The sequence below is a fragment of the Pogona vitticeps genome, chromosome 2 (assembly GCF_051106095.1).
Source record: "Pogona vitticeps strain Pit_001003342236 chromosome 2, PviZW2.1, whole genome shotgun sequence".
In the NCBI taxonomy this organism is placed as follows: domain Eukaryota; kingdom Metazoa; phylum Chordata; class Lepidosauria; order Squamata; family Agamidae; genus Pogona; species Pogona vitticeps.
In genome coordinates this window covers 66,236,639-66,250,385 of record NC_135784.1, presented here as the reverse complement: position 1 = coordinate 66,250,385, position 13,747 = coordinate 66,236,639, and the positions used below count along the sequence as shown (strand labels likewise).

Below are 13,747 nucleotides of genomic sequence, written 5' to 3'. Positions count from 1 at the left end.
TCGCTTAGCGACGACTTTTCCGGAGTGTTTTTGCGCTTCATTTAACGATGGTCCCTATGGGTGATTTTCGCTTTGCGATGGTTGGGACCATGCTTCGCATAGTGATTAAATTTTGGGTCCCCTGTTTCGCTTAACGATGGTTTAAACAGCCTCATGTTTGCTGTTTTTTAAATGTTTTCCTGTTATTTATAAAGTTAGAGTTTACTGTTTAAAATGTTTGAAATCATAAAGTGCACTTAATAAACTCTTTGTTAACCGAATTTGACTTTGTTCTGACTCTTTTTTAATTTATTGTTTTATTTTTTTCCCATTGAGATGCATTGAATAGGTTTCAATGAATTTCAATTGGGGAACCGCATTTCACTTAGCGATGTTTCCAATGGCGATTTTCGCTTAAGGATGGCAATTTGTTCCTATTGGAACGGATTATCTGGTTTTCAATGCATTTCAATGCGAAACCGCGTTTCGCTTAGCGATGTTTCCTATGGCGATTTTCGCTTAAGGACAGCAATTCGTTCCTATTGGAACGGATTATCTGGTTTTCAATGCATTTCAATGGGAAACCGTGTTTCCCTTAGCGATATTTCCTATGGCGATTTTCGCTTAAGGATGGCAATTCGTTCCTATTGGAACAGATTATCCGGTTTTCAATGCATTTCAATGGGAAACCGTGTTTTGCTTAGCGATATTTCCTATGGCGATTTTCGCTTAAGGATGGCAATTCGTTCCTATTGGAACAGATTATCCGGTTTTCAATGCATTTCAATGGGAAACCACATTTCGCTTAGCGATGAAATCGCTTAGCAGCGATTTTTTGGAATGAATTAACTTCGCTAAGCGAGGCACCACTGTAACATAATACTAGTTTCCTGAGTTGCCTTCTGAACTACACAAATGTTATTTTTGAATCACATAGTTTCTGGCCTTAGTGTGGCTTGTGTTGTTGTGTTCATTAGTAGAACACTTTAGGCCAGATTCTGAACGCATGAACCTTTTACTTTTTACTTTACTTGGATTTATACCCCGCCCCTCTAGACAAGGTCTACTCGGGGCGGCGTACATACATAAAAACAAACCAGCAACATCTTAAAAACATTTAAACATGAAAATTTTAATCCACTGTGTGACCCATTTAAGGGGTCACACAGGAAGCTCCACTTGCTATGTATGAATCAAGGGCAATCAGACAAAGCACTTTACAGCTAATATGTTCAGTGGCTGGCTAGCTCAGAGGCCTAGGTATCTGGCTGAAGTTGGGAATCAAATTCTTCACTGTGCCTCCTAGGAAAACAGCCACCCTGCTTAGTCAGGGACAAGCTGCACAATTCTAGGGAGCCCCATAAGAAGGGAATGGTAAACTAATTACAGGTATTCTCTACCTAGAAAACCTTGAAACGGGTTGTCATAAGTCAGAATCAACTTAGATGGCACACAATTATTATTTTAATATGTTCAGCATTAGATGAGTAGGTCTGCTATATTGTGCCCTCCCTCCATATCATCAACAAAGGGTTCTGCCAGGTGCTAACCTAATGTCTTTACAGGGCAACCCAATTTTTAATTTTTTTTTGCAGACTTTAATTTTTTTTTAATATATGTTTGCTGCATGCCTGTTTTTAGTTGCTTGTATTGCTGTGAATTTTGTTCTATACTTTTCTAGTTAATTTGGTTTCTGCTGATTTTAAATTGATATTTTATTATGCTGCTTTGGATTATGAGCCCATGTGCACATATTTTATTGGATTTTATTTGTTATAAGACTAGTAGCATAAACACAAATAAAATAAAATACAATAAAATAATTGAATAAAATAAGTATATTAGTCCCTCCGTTTAAAATGTATTTAAGTGTTTCAATTTGGCTAGATCATATTTTGTATATTATCAGCCAAAAATTACTCAAATGCAAGTGTGGAATATACAGGAAGTAAATCTTAGTTCTTGGAGTAAACCTGTATGAATTTATTTGTAGCTGAAAATTAAATCATGCAAAATCATGATTCAGATTTGGGTATGTTTTGCTACTGCTTTCTGATCTTATTTATTTTTTTTAAAATAGTGTTATTTTGATTGGGAGGATAGTGACTCAGTCCTGACTTGCTTTGAAAGCAGAACTTTTGAGTGAAGTATTCAATATGCCAACAAGTTTGGAAAACTCAACAGTGGCCAGAGGACTGGAAAAGATCAGTCTACATCCCAATACCAAAGAAGGGCAGTGCCAAAGAATGCTCCAACTACCGGACAATTGCACTCATCTCACACGCCAGCAAGGTTATGCTCAAAATCATACAAGGTAGGCTTCAGCAGTATGTGGACCGAGAACTCCCAGAAGTACAAGCGGGATTCCGAAGGGGCAGAGGAACTCGAGACCAAATTGCCAACATGCGCTGGATTATGGAGAAAGCCAGAGAGTTCCAGAAAAACATCTACTTCTGCTTCATTGACTATGCAAAAGCCTTTGACTGTGTGGACCACAGCAAACTATGGCAAGTCCTAAAAGAAATGGGCGTGCCTGACCACCTTATCCATCTCCTGAGAAACCTATATGTGGGACAGGAAGCAACAGTTAGAACTGGATATGGAACAACGGATTGGTTCAAAATTGGGAAAGTATACAAGGCTGTATACTGTCACCCTGCTTATTTAACGTATATGCAGAATACATCATGCGGAAGGCTGGACTGGAGGAATCCCAAACTGGAATTAAGATTGCAGGAAGAAATATCAACAACCTCCGATATGCAGATGATACCACTCTGATGGCGGAAAGTGAGGAGGAATTAAAGAACCTCTTAATGAGGGTGAAAGAGGAGAGTGCAAAAAACGGTCTGAAACTCAACATCAAAAAAACTAAGATCATGGCCACTGGTCCCATCACCTCCTGGGAAATAGAAGGGGAAGATATGGAGGCAGTGACAGATTTTACTTTCTTGGGCTCCATGATCATTGCAGATGGAGACAGCAGCCCCGAAATTAAAAGACGCCTGCTTCTTGGGAGGAAAGCAATGACAAACCTTGACAGCATCTTAAAAAGCAGAGACATCACCTTGCCAACAAAAGTCCGAATAGTCAAAGCTATGGTTTTTCCTGTAGTGTTGTATGGAAGTGAGAGCTGGACCATAAAGAAAGCTGACCGCCGAAGAATTGATGCCTTTGAATTGTGGTGCTGGAGGAGACTCTTGAGAGTTCCCTGGACTGCAAAGAGAACAAACCTATCAATTCTAAAGGAAATCAACCCCGAGTGCTCATTGGAAGGACAGATCCTGAAGCTGAGGCTCCAGTACTTTGGCCATCTCATGAGAAGAGAAGACTCCTTGGAAAAGACTTTAATGTTGGGAAAGTGTGAAGGCAAGAGGAGAAGGGGACGACCGAGGATGAGATGGTTGGACAGTGTCATCAAAGCAACCAACATGAATTTGACACAACTCCGGGAGGCGGTGGAAGATAGGAGGGCCTGGCGTGCTCTGGTCCATGGGGTCACGAAGAGTCGGACACAACTAAACGACTGAACACACACATTCTGAGAAGAGGTCCCACTTTTTGTCACAATTAAATGTCACAAAAACAGTCTTGGAAAACTAAGTACTGTATATGGAGATTGGTCTACTTCCTTGACCCATCTGTACGGTTCCTTCTCAATTTGAGCAGAACTCTCTTAGTGGAATCCTGCTGGTAGAACAGAACATGGATTCAACTCATTATATACTGCCAAATAATACAGGTGCTTTTTAAAGCATGATCATATATGATTCAGGCCCCCTAATGCCAATGAAGCTCAGTAGGATGAAGCATCACAGACTAGAGGTCTCACAATTTTTCCAGTTATGCTTCATATTTAAGTTATAGAGCTCTCGAAATCTAATGGGATTGTGAATTTTTTACTACATTCACAACTTTGGGACTATGCCTCCAGCTTTCTTTTAGGATCCGACATCCTTCAGATTCTCAGGGAATTGGGGGACTTACAGAATTTAATAATAGGTTTAGTAATCTATTACTCTGGGGAGAATATTTAGCATTGATGAAGTTGATTAATGAGGAATCCTTAAGTGAATCTTTGTGTAGATTATCTGATGTATATTGCAAAAAGAATGAGCAGTTCAGTGTGCTGCAGACTGACTTCTAGAGCTTGGGAAGTTTCCGGAAAAATAAGTAATTACCATTAAAATTCAAAGTTGCCTTTTCCTGCAAAATATTGGTTATTATTATAATTACTGTATTTTGAAAGCTAACTCTTTATTTTCCTGTTTTACAAAAACAAGTCACTTGCTTCTGTCCATCTCATCAGTTCCTCAGGATCTACAGTAAAGTAGGAGGCAGTAGGAGGCAGCATTTGAACTATTTAATAGTTGTCCACCATTTGCTAAGGCCACACCTTCATAAAAACTTGTAGTTACATGGTTGCACCACAAAAGAAGTTAACCCATATACATTACCATTGTAATGTGAGGTACTTATGCCTTCATTATAGTAGAAATGACCTGATGACAAGTAATTAGTAATTTCCAAGCTCTGCTAAGTGCTCTCATATTCTGAATTTACTGTAAAATCTTTGCACATAAAACAGGTGGAAAAGTATGAAGCATTTATTTCAGAGGATGAAATCTCTCTAGATAAAGTGGGAAACAGTATGTCCTGTATCAAGGATACTGAAGACAAACTCCAGGCAAATAAACAAACAAATAAATGAATGAATGGCCCTGTTGATACTTCTTTATGGGCATGAAAGAAGATTGGAGTACATACAGTTGTATGTGTTATGTGCTGTGAAGTTTGATGTGACTTATAACTCTAACAGAGCTTTCAAGGTAAGTGAGAAATTTAAGGAGTGGTTTTACAGTTCCAACTCACTCCCATGACAAACCAGGTCACCTGAGGCCTAGTCTACCATTGTATCCACTACACCTTCTGGGTATCCTGTATCACTGGGAAGATGATAAATCCCTCCATCTCAAAGAAAGAGGGTTACACAAACACAACAGTCCCTTAACTTATATATCATCCTGTAGTTATATGGATGTCAATATATTCACATGTATACATAAACTGAACACAGAAACTGAACACATAAAAAGGATTTTCTTCATTTTATTCATTTATTCAAACCAGATTTAGATGTTGTTTATTTTTTTATGAATTTTAGACAAAATCTTTTTTAGCACATTATAGAAACCCTAAGGGGCTTCCTGTAGTAAGGACAAAGTCCAGTACTGTAAATGCTAAGTATAGCACAGCAACCTGTTTTAAAAATACTGCCAAACATATTTGATTATGCAGCAATCAGGCCAAGAAATCTTTTTGCTTGATGCTTAGAGCAAAACTGGTAGTTTGGTTTCTCATCTGGCTTATTTGTTTTCAGGTCTTTGCTACCTTGTAACAACACTAACTAGGCTGGCTTTGAATCACAAAAATCCGAAGCCAGAATTCTGTATACATTTAGCATATATTCCACCCATTAGTGTCACTACATGTAGCAATCATATGTTTCTAACAAGCTTATCTCGTCTTTTAACTTAAATTCTACAAATTCCTATCTGAGAGTTTTATCACACAACCCTCAGTCCTACACAAAACATAATGTGGCTTTATGTTTTGTTTTTAAACTCACTCTCAATAATTCTCTTCCAAAAGCACATTCTAAAAGCATTTTACAGGGTAAAAGAATACAGATCACTATGGGTCTATTAGGCATTATAGATGAGATTTCTGAAGCCAACAAAATTTTAGGCATATAACACCCTGCTTCCTAAACCCATAGAAGATTGGATGGGGGAGAGGAAAGTAAGAGAGAGAAACTAGTATTATAGTACAGTACGTTGGAAACAAGCTAAAAACTCATTATAGCAAACTTTTTAAAACTTTCCTACACTCACTGCTGTTCCCACATTTCAAATTTTAACAGAAATTACTGTACAAATACATTCAGTATTCATGTTTATAAAGTAATTTTTTGCCAAGACCTCAATAACACTTCAGATAGTAAGCACTGTATATATATTGTCAAACAACTGCACATTATGCTGCCTTGCAAAGCACTGTGTTAATACTACCACAGGGGAATTTTCACTGCAAAGGAGAAGTTTAACGGTGTATGCTCACAGCTTTTTGAAACCCTGGGTTTTTTTCATAAATATGACTTTTATGCACCTCCACATGAAGGCCCAGGAAGCAGTGATTCTTTTGCATTAAAAGAAAGAAAAATCAGAGCTGCTTCTTATCCACATTATTCTGCAATAATCCTCACTTTCCTCTCAAATTCTGGCAGTGCAAATTGTTACTAATTTAACTAGCAGCATACATTCACAAGGGACTTGTTAACTCTTTATTTCACTCAGTTACATTTTAAAAAATAGGAAAGTTTATCAGGATACATGCTGTCCATCTCTCACTATTGCTTATCTCTCTCAAAAAACAAAAAGCAAAACCCTGCTGTCCTAGGGGAGCCTTAAAATCTCTACATTTTGTAATGCTGCCTATACATTCCTAGTTCTCTAGAAACCCCATCTAAATGGCTTTTCTATTTATTAAAAGACAGATGTAATAGCATGTATAAGCAGCCTGCAGGAGCTGTTAACATACATAAAGGCACTGCCTGGTCCTTGCTATAGAGAGCTTTTGACATTTATACTCTCAGATTCAGCACTACAGAGATCACTCATGTTAAACTCATGTCCTGAGTTGGATTGTAATTGGGTTCTTCAAGATTTTTTGACAGCTCAGAGTTCTGCACAGGAAAATGATTCATAGACTCTTTCAAATTATTAACAGATTTATTCAGAACAGATTTAAGTAAATCAATGTCAACTTCGGTTTGATCCATGTAACTTAACTCAAGCAACTGCCCACTTAACTCAACAGTCCTATTCGCATGCACACTGTCTCTCAATAATGGGGTGCCAGCCCAAAACGTTCCTTCTCCATCATCTTTTGTAGCGGAGCACTCCTCACAGCACACACCGTGCCACAGCAGGGGTGTTGAGCCCAATCCCCCTCAGGTGGTGGTCGATTGTAGGTGGGATCTGGGTGTACCACCTTCTTCCAGCGTCCACGACCCCTCAGAAAGACCACCACAGTCCATTCAGAAGTCTCAGTCACCATGACCCATTCTTTATCTTGCTCTGGGTAAGGCAACAAACCTCCCACTTTCAGATTTGGAAAGTCCTTTAGCAGATCACATGTGTGTTCATACTCCTTTCTCATACCTCCCTTCAGCGACTCTCCCGGGATACTAAACTGTCGCTCCCCTTCTGCTCTTACACCATCCTCCCAAACTGGGAGCAGTAGCTCCTCCTCCTTCCCTTCCCTTCTTCTACCAAACACACCTCTGTTTTAACCCTTCTTTCTCTCTTTCTCTCTTTTTCCACTTTCTTTATTTCTTTTAATTCTACAGGAAAGAAAGAAAGAAAGAAAGAAAGAAAGAAAGAAAGAAAGAAAGAAAGGAAGGAAGGAAGGAAGGAAGGAAGGAAGGAAGGAAGACAGACAGACAGACAGACAGACAGACAGACAGACAGACAGACAGACAGACAGACAGACAGACAGACAGACAGACAGACAGAGAAGAACTCCGAAGGAACAGTATATTCATTGTGAAAAACTTGACAGGAAACTCAGAAATATATCTTTCTGACTTTCTCTCAATCGCCCCATCCCCCCTCCCTTGCAAAAAAGTACTATTAGTGCATCACAAATATTAAAATTCAATTATCCATCTCACTGACTGGTAAGAAATGCAATCAAATAGGCAATACAATCAATCACCAATTGAAAATATATGTAAGAATTTCACATTCCTGTCTTTAAAGCGGTGTTTCCCAAACTTTTTCGAGTTACAGTCCCCTTTTATAATACCCAAGTAACCTGCAACATCCTGTCACATTTGCAGCAACTGCCTACCTCCGTGACAAAGCTGGCACATATGTTTTGTCAATCAGTGATCACACCAACAACCTTGGGTATGTCACAGGTCCTTGCATCCATCTATTGAAATTCCCAAACAGAATCCTTTTGAATACTTCAATACAGCCATATTGAAGTAAATGCTGAAAACCTTCACTGTGAAATCTACAAAAGTAATTGCAACTAAAAATAACCACAGCAAACCCCCTCTCCCAAGAAAACACTTTCTGGCTCTCTTGGAGCTAACTACCCACAGGCTGGGAACCTGTACTTTGCAGCACTGCTGCTTTAATCAAAGAAAGTAGAAAAAATATATGTGAGAGAGATTAAAATGATCCATCCCTGTTACGAAATCATTTTCTGCTGCAGACAAATAAGATTGTTCTTTCATATTTTACAATAATAAAAGTGTTTAAACATTTTCCTAAAGAGAACACAACGCATTCCAATCATAGGTAATACCCATCAAGTTGAAACAGGACACCCAGATAAATATACAAAAGACTATGTACTTATTCTCTGAGTTTCTGGACCTGTGTTTATAGTTCCATCTCACCTTCTAATTGACTGGTATTAAAACTTGTTGAAGTAAAAAAACTACCTTTGGAACATTATATTTACTTTTTGAAATATGACAATTGAAGCGAAAGCACTAATAAAAATATCAGTTTGTTGATCTAAACCATCAGTCCTTGCATACATATGTGAAAATAATCCCTGCAAATTGAAGAGTAATCATGCTGTTAGTCTAATAACAACTAGGAAATTTAATGTGGCTTAAATTTGACATATATAGATCATAGAATCATAGAAAAGTGAAGTTGGAAAGGGCCTACAAGGCTATCAAGTCCAACCCCCTGCTCAGTGCAAGAATACAATCAACGCATATCTTCCAGGTGATTATCTAAATTTTTCCTGAATGCCTCCAGTATTGGAGCACTCACCAACTCCCGAGGTAACTGGTTCCACTGTTGTACTGTTCTAACAATTAGGAAGTTTTTCCTAATATCCAGCTGAAATCTGGCTTCCGTTAACTTGAGCCCATTGTTGCGTGTCCTGGACTCTGGGATGATCGAGAACAGATACTGCCCCTCCTCTGTATGACAGCCTTTCAAATATTTGAAAAGTGCTATCATATCACCCCTCAATCTTCTTTCCTCCAGGCTAAACATGCCCAATTCTTTCAGCCTTTCCCGATAAGGCTTGGTTTCTAGCTCTCTGATCATCTTGCCTCCCTTCTCTGAACCTGTTCCAATTTCTTAGCATCCTTCTTGAAGTGTGGTGTCCAGAACTGGGCACAATACTCAAGGTGAGGCCTAACAAGATGTTACGTAACAAGATCAATATGCACAACCTGGCTAATGTTTCTATTAAACATTTGCACCATACTGTACCAGGTTATAGGAAATAAAATATTTGTTATCTAGATAATAATGATTTGCAGTTCTTTAATATTAAGCAGGGAAGTACTAGTTGCTCCTTTTGCAACCCTAGAAACATTTCTTTTGCAATTATAGCAAATAGTTTACAAATGCCTATAAAAATTATATTTATCAATTTAACATTCTAAAAGTAGCTACTTTTAGAAAGAATTTACTAACATTGCTTTCTGTCCACAGTTTGGTACACAGGCAAAATCTCCTAATCCCATTCAAGGGTGCCATCTAGTGAAAAAATACAGTTGCAGCTCCATGTAGCCACACTGTTAACATAATCTATAATGCATTCATGACTATTTACATTTAGATCAATGCTACTATTTCAGATTTAAAGGAAACAATAAGAATATGGTGACATGGTAACTGCAGAGCTGAAAGTAATAATGGTACACCTAGGATTGTAATCCCAAACATACAGTACTTACAGTATGTTTACAGCAATTCCCTTAATCACAGCATATTTATTTCTGAGCAACACACAGGTGTTCATTGTACTGTTAGCAATTGATATCAGGTTTGCACGTCATGCTGGAAAAACAAAAGCATGTTCAGCTATATAAGATACAATGTTTACAAAACATATTTTCATATTATGATCAGATCTCTTCTTAACTTCCTTAGGAAGAAGAATGCAGCATCCACACAATCAAGATCTCGGATATTCTAAAATGGAGCATAACCTAATTCAGTGAATCCTCTTGGTAGACAGCCAAATGTCAACATAACTTCAGAGTAGACAGCACTCAGCTGATGCAAATTTTTGACATCTTTGCTGCATTTTGATAAATGAGATTATATTGGAGTAAAAGCTTGGACTTGACTGGTTTCAAAGACATGAAAAGCTTCAGTTTTGGAGATTGTATGTCTGTATTACAGTACTGAACATCATCAGAAAACTCTTTAGCCAATAATTCAAGCAAAAAATCATATGAAAGTGGACTGGATAAAAAATCATGCTGCTTATTCTAGTGTTTAAATGGTTCCTTAATGCCTCATTAGACTTTCAAACCCAATACACAAGTTAGTGAACCAAGGGTAATTGTATATTATCCACTTCATCTCTGTTGACTCTATTAGCCTTACAGGGTTGCAAACTTATTTAATAAAATATTAAAGGAAGGTTATCTGAAAGGAGAAAAAGGTAAGTTAATTCAGAAGGGAAAAAATTATCCATAAAAATCTCATTATTACTAGCTATATTGTTTGAAGCTGTATACAAATGGGAAAAGGTAATCCACGCATATTCTTCCAATAGTCTCACAGATTTACAATACTGGGATGAAACATGGAAAGCTATTAGAAATAGAACATGCTTAGAGACACAGAGCATTTCAATAAACAAACTAAAATTGCCTTTGATAATTTGTCATGCTATCAGATAAATGAGCATCTGATTATTGTTAATAATAATATCAATTAACATTTCAACTAGTATATGTATTGCATTAACACTGTACATTGCTGGAACCGACAGGTGCTGAAACTATCACACATGCAAACACTACTGCACCTGCAGCCACTCCTTTTTCAACTGTACAGTATAACAATTAGGTTCCTTGTATAAGAGCAGAGCACACTAGTTCTAAACATTTGGAAGAAAATGAGAGGGATGTTTAGTGACAGAGATAGTGGAAAAGTGGGGGTGCGATTTTATCCCACTGAATAGGTCTTATCTTGATTTTTTAAAAAACTGGTACCTTGGTATCAGGGCTATCTGATGACCTAAGTGTGTTTTTAAAAAAAGGAAGACTCTAGCTCTTACAGAAATAAATACATACAGCAAAACATCCACTCACTGTTTCAATTTGTTAGGTGACAAACAATCCTTCCTGAAAAATATTGGTAGAGGGAAAATGCAAAAATTGATGTTCTTAATTTGCATGATATTAAAAATTAATATTAAATTTAATAAATTTTACTTCACATATTATTCAAATAAGACAGGTTGCTTTGCATAATATGCAAATTAATGCACCTAGATTTGGAGATTGAGAATGTGCCAATACTAAAAGGAAGGAGTTGGAGCAACCTAATTTCCTCCCACTTAGAATCTGGGATTGAGCACTTATTGGGACCCAGACCTTGTAGAATCCACTACATTACTGGAGAATCTTGGTCTGCTGCTTAAGTGTCTTCACAAATTTTGAGTTTGTTAGTCACTGTGAAGAAACAGAAAAAAAGGACAAATGGAAACCAGAATCTGTCTTAGAAATCAGGCCTCTGTGTGTGCCAGGGAAATGGTTTCCACTGTCAGAATCAGCCTGGTAACAAAGGGATAACACCTGCATCTTATTTCCTGTGAAGAAGCCTTCAAGGCCATGCCTAGTCACTTTCCCTTGTATCGTGATTGTGGTGTCCACCCAGGTCATGAATATTCATATGCTATTTGCATAGACCAATGGGAGTGCTGCAGGGGCAGAGTCACAAAATATAAGAGAGTCAGCAGAAGAAGGGGTAGTTTAGATAGGGTTTTAAGATAGAGAGAGTGAACGTTTTGGAGTTTGGGCAGGAGAGTGATGGTTGAGAGAGGATAAAGGAAAATATTTGTTTAAGAGTTAATAACATTGCTTGTTCTGTCAACACCTGTATCAATAAACAATTTCTATTTGGTTTTTTTAAAATGACATATGGTCTGGACATCTATCTTTGATAATAGGTAATGTTGATATAATCAGTTGGTGGCAGCTGAGGGGCATGTAGCGAGAGCTCCTAGATGGGAGGAGGACATAAACTACTCCTACTTTCCAGAACATTGATGAAGAACAATGTCTGATTGGTTCTTGTCCTGGAAGGATCTAGAACTAAGAGTCTAATGCATACAGGGGCTCAAAAAGTTACTTTAGTTGACTTGGTTTTAATCTTGGAAGGGACTATGTTCAGTTGGTGTTGTTATGCTGCTCTAAAAGAAATGCACTATGTGCAAGCTCCAAAACTATCCTTATCAGCAGATAAGTGAGCATTAGGGTGTGACTCCACAGCAGGAAAAAAGTGAAAGGCTCCACTGTGAAGTCACAGTCACTTGCCTGCTGCTGGAGGCTTCCAATTTTCTCAAAACTGAAATGATTACAATGGTATTTTCCCCATCTGATCAGTTGTTTCATTCTCCAAAAGGACATGGAGGGAGGGAGTATGGATTGTATTCTGCTGACATAACAAGATGGGCATGATGTTCTGTACAGCAAGAACACCCACCCTCACAATCTTTCTCTCTAGATGCCCCAAAGTATTTTTAAACTACTGAGTTTAGTGCTACAACACAAAAAAGAGAGATAAAAAATTGATATGAAATAGAAATACCTCTGACAAACTACATAAGATTACAGTAGTGCCCAGTGGTGGGATTCAGCAGGTTCGCACCAGTTCTACAGAACCGGTAGCTAACGTATTATTGGTTCTGCAGAACCGTTTGTTGGCCTGCTGAATCCCACCACTGATCCTGACCAGTGGTGGGATTCAGCAGGTTCGCACCAGTTCTACAGAACCAGTAGCTAATGTATTATTGGTTCTGCAGAACCGTTTGTTGGCCTGCTGAATCCAACCACTGGTGGTGCCCCGCATAGCGAGGTTAATCCGTTCCGGATTAACCTTCACTATGGGGAAACATCGCTATACGGATCAAAAAAACCATTGGAACGCATTAAACATCGTTCCAATGGGCCCAAAATTCACCGTTCTGCGATGTCCCCCCATGTTCCGGCGGCCATTTTGGGTGACCCAGTGGCCATTTTGGGTGATTCCGGCAGCCATTTTGGGTGTTCCGGTGGCCATTTTGGGTGGTTCCGGTGGCCATTTTGGGTGTTCTGGCCACAGCCGAACAGCTGTTCCCCCTCGCAATGTGAAGAAACATCGGTATGCGATCACATTAGCGATCGCAAAATCCGTATCAGTATGCAGATTCATCATTAAACGGTGCGCTCGTTATACGAGGCACCACTGTACTATGTTTCCGTAGTATGTGGAATTTTTGTACACTGTGGAGAATTCTGGAAAACTGCCTCTTTTCCCAAATGTGGGTAGCAATTCAAGCAGTCCACTAGCTTCACAACAACCATAGAAGGAGAGGCAAGGATTAGCATAGGGTGGAATCAAAAAAGGGGTGGCTATGGTGTGGATCAAACCACATAGGATTGAGTGGCCAGTGTGGATACTGGTACCAAAACAATCTGTGGTTTCTGTATGATCACCTAATCCAAGCAGAATTATAAAACAGGCTGCATATCAAGCTGCAGCAAAGCCTTGTTTGCAGCTTGTTAACAATTGGGATCCTTTCCATCCCATGCCTTTCCACCCACATCTGGTGTGTGGGTCTCCTTCCTTCCTTCCTTCCTTCCTTCCTTCCTTCCTTCCTTCCTTCCTTCCTTCCTTCCTTCCTTCCTTCCTTCCTTCCTTCCTTCCTTCCTTCCTTCCTTCCT

General features: G+C 38.7%; 1 protein-coding gene and 1 long non-coding RNA gene across 30 annotated transcripts in view; both read right to left on the bottom strand.

Annotated features, from left to right (window-relative positions):
- The window catches only part of LOC144586700 (uncharacterized), a 42,368-nt gene extending 32,511 nt beyond the window's left edge, over positions 1-9,857 (bottom strand). Inside the window, exon 1 of the long non-coding RNA XR_013541689.1 lies at positions 9,761-9,857. This is a non-coding gene — a long non-coding RNA (uncharacterized LOC144586700). The remainder of the gene's footprint in view (positions 1-9,760) is intronic.
- Positions 1-13,747, bottom strand: part of ERC2 (ELKS/RAB6-interacting/CAST family member 2) — an 817,272-nt gene that overhangs the window by 662,922 nt on the left and 140,603 nt on the right. The window lies entirely within an intron of this gene.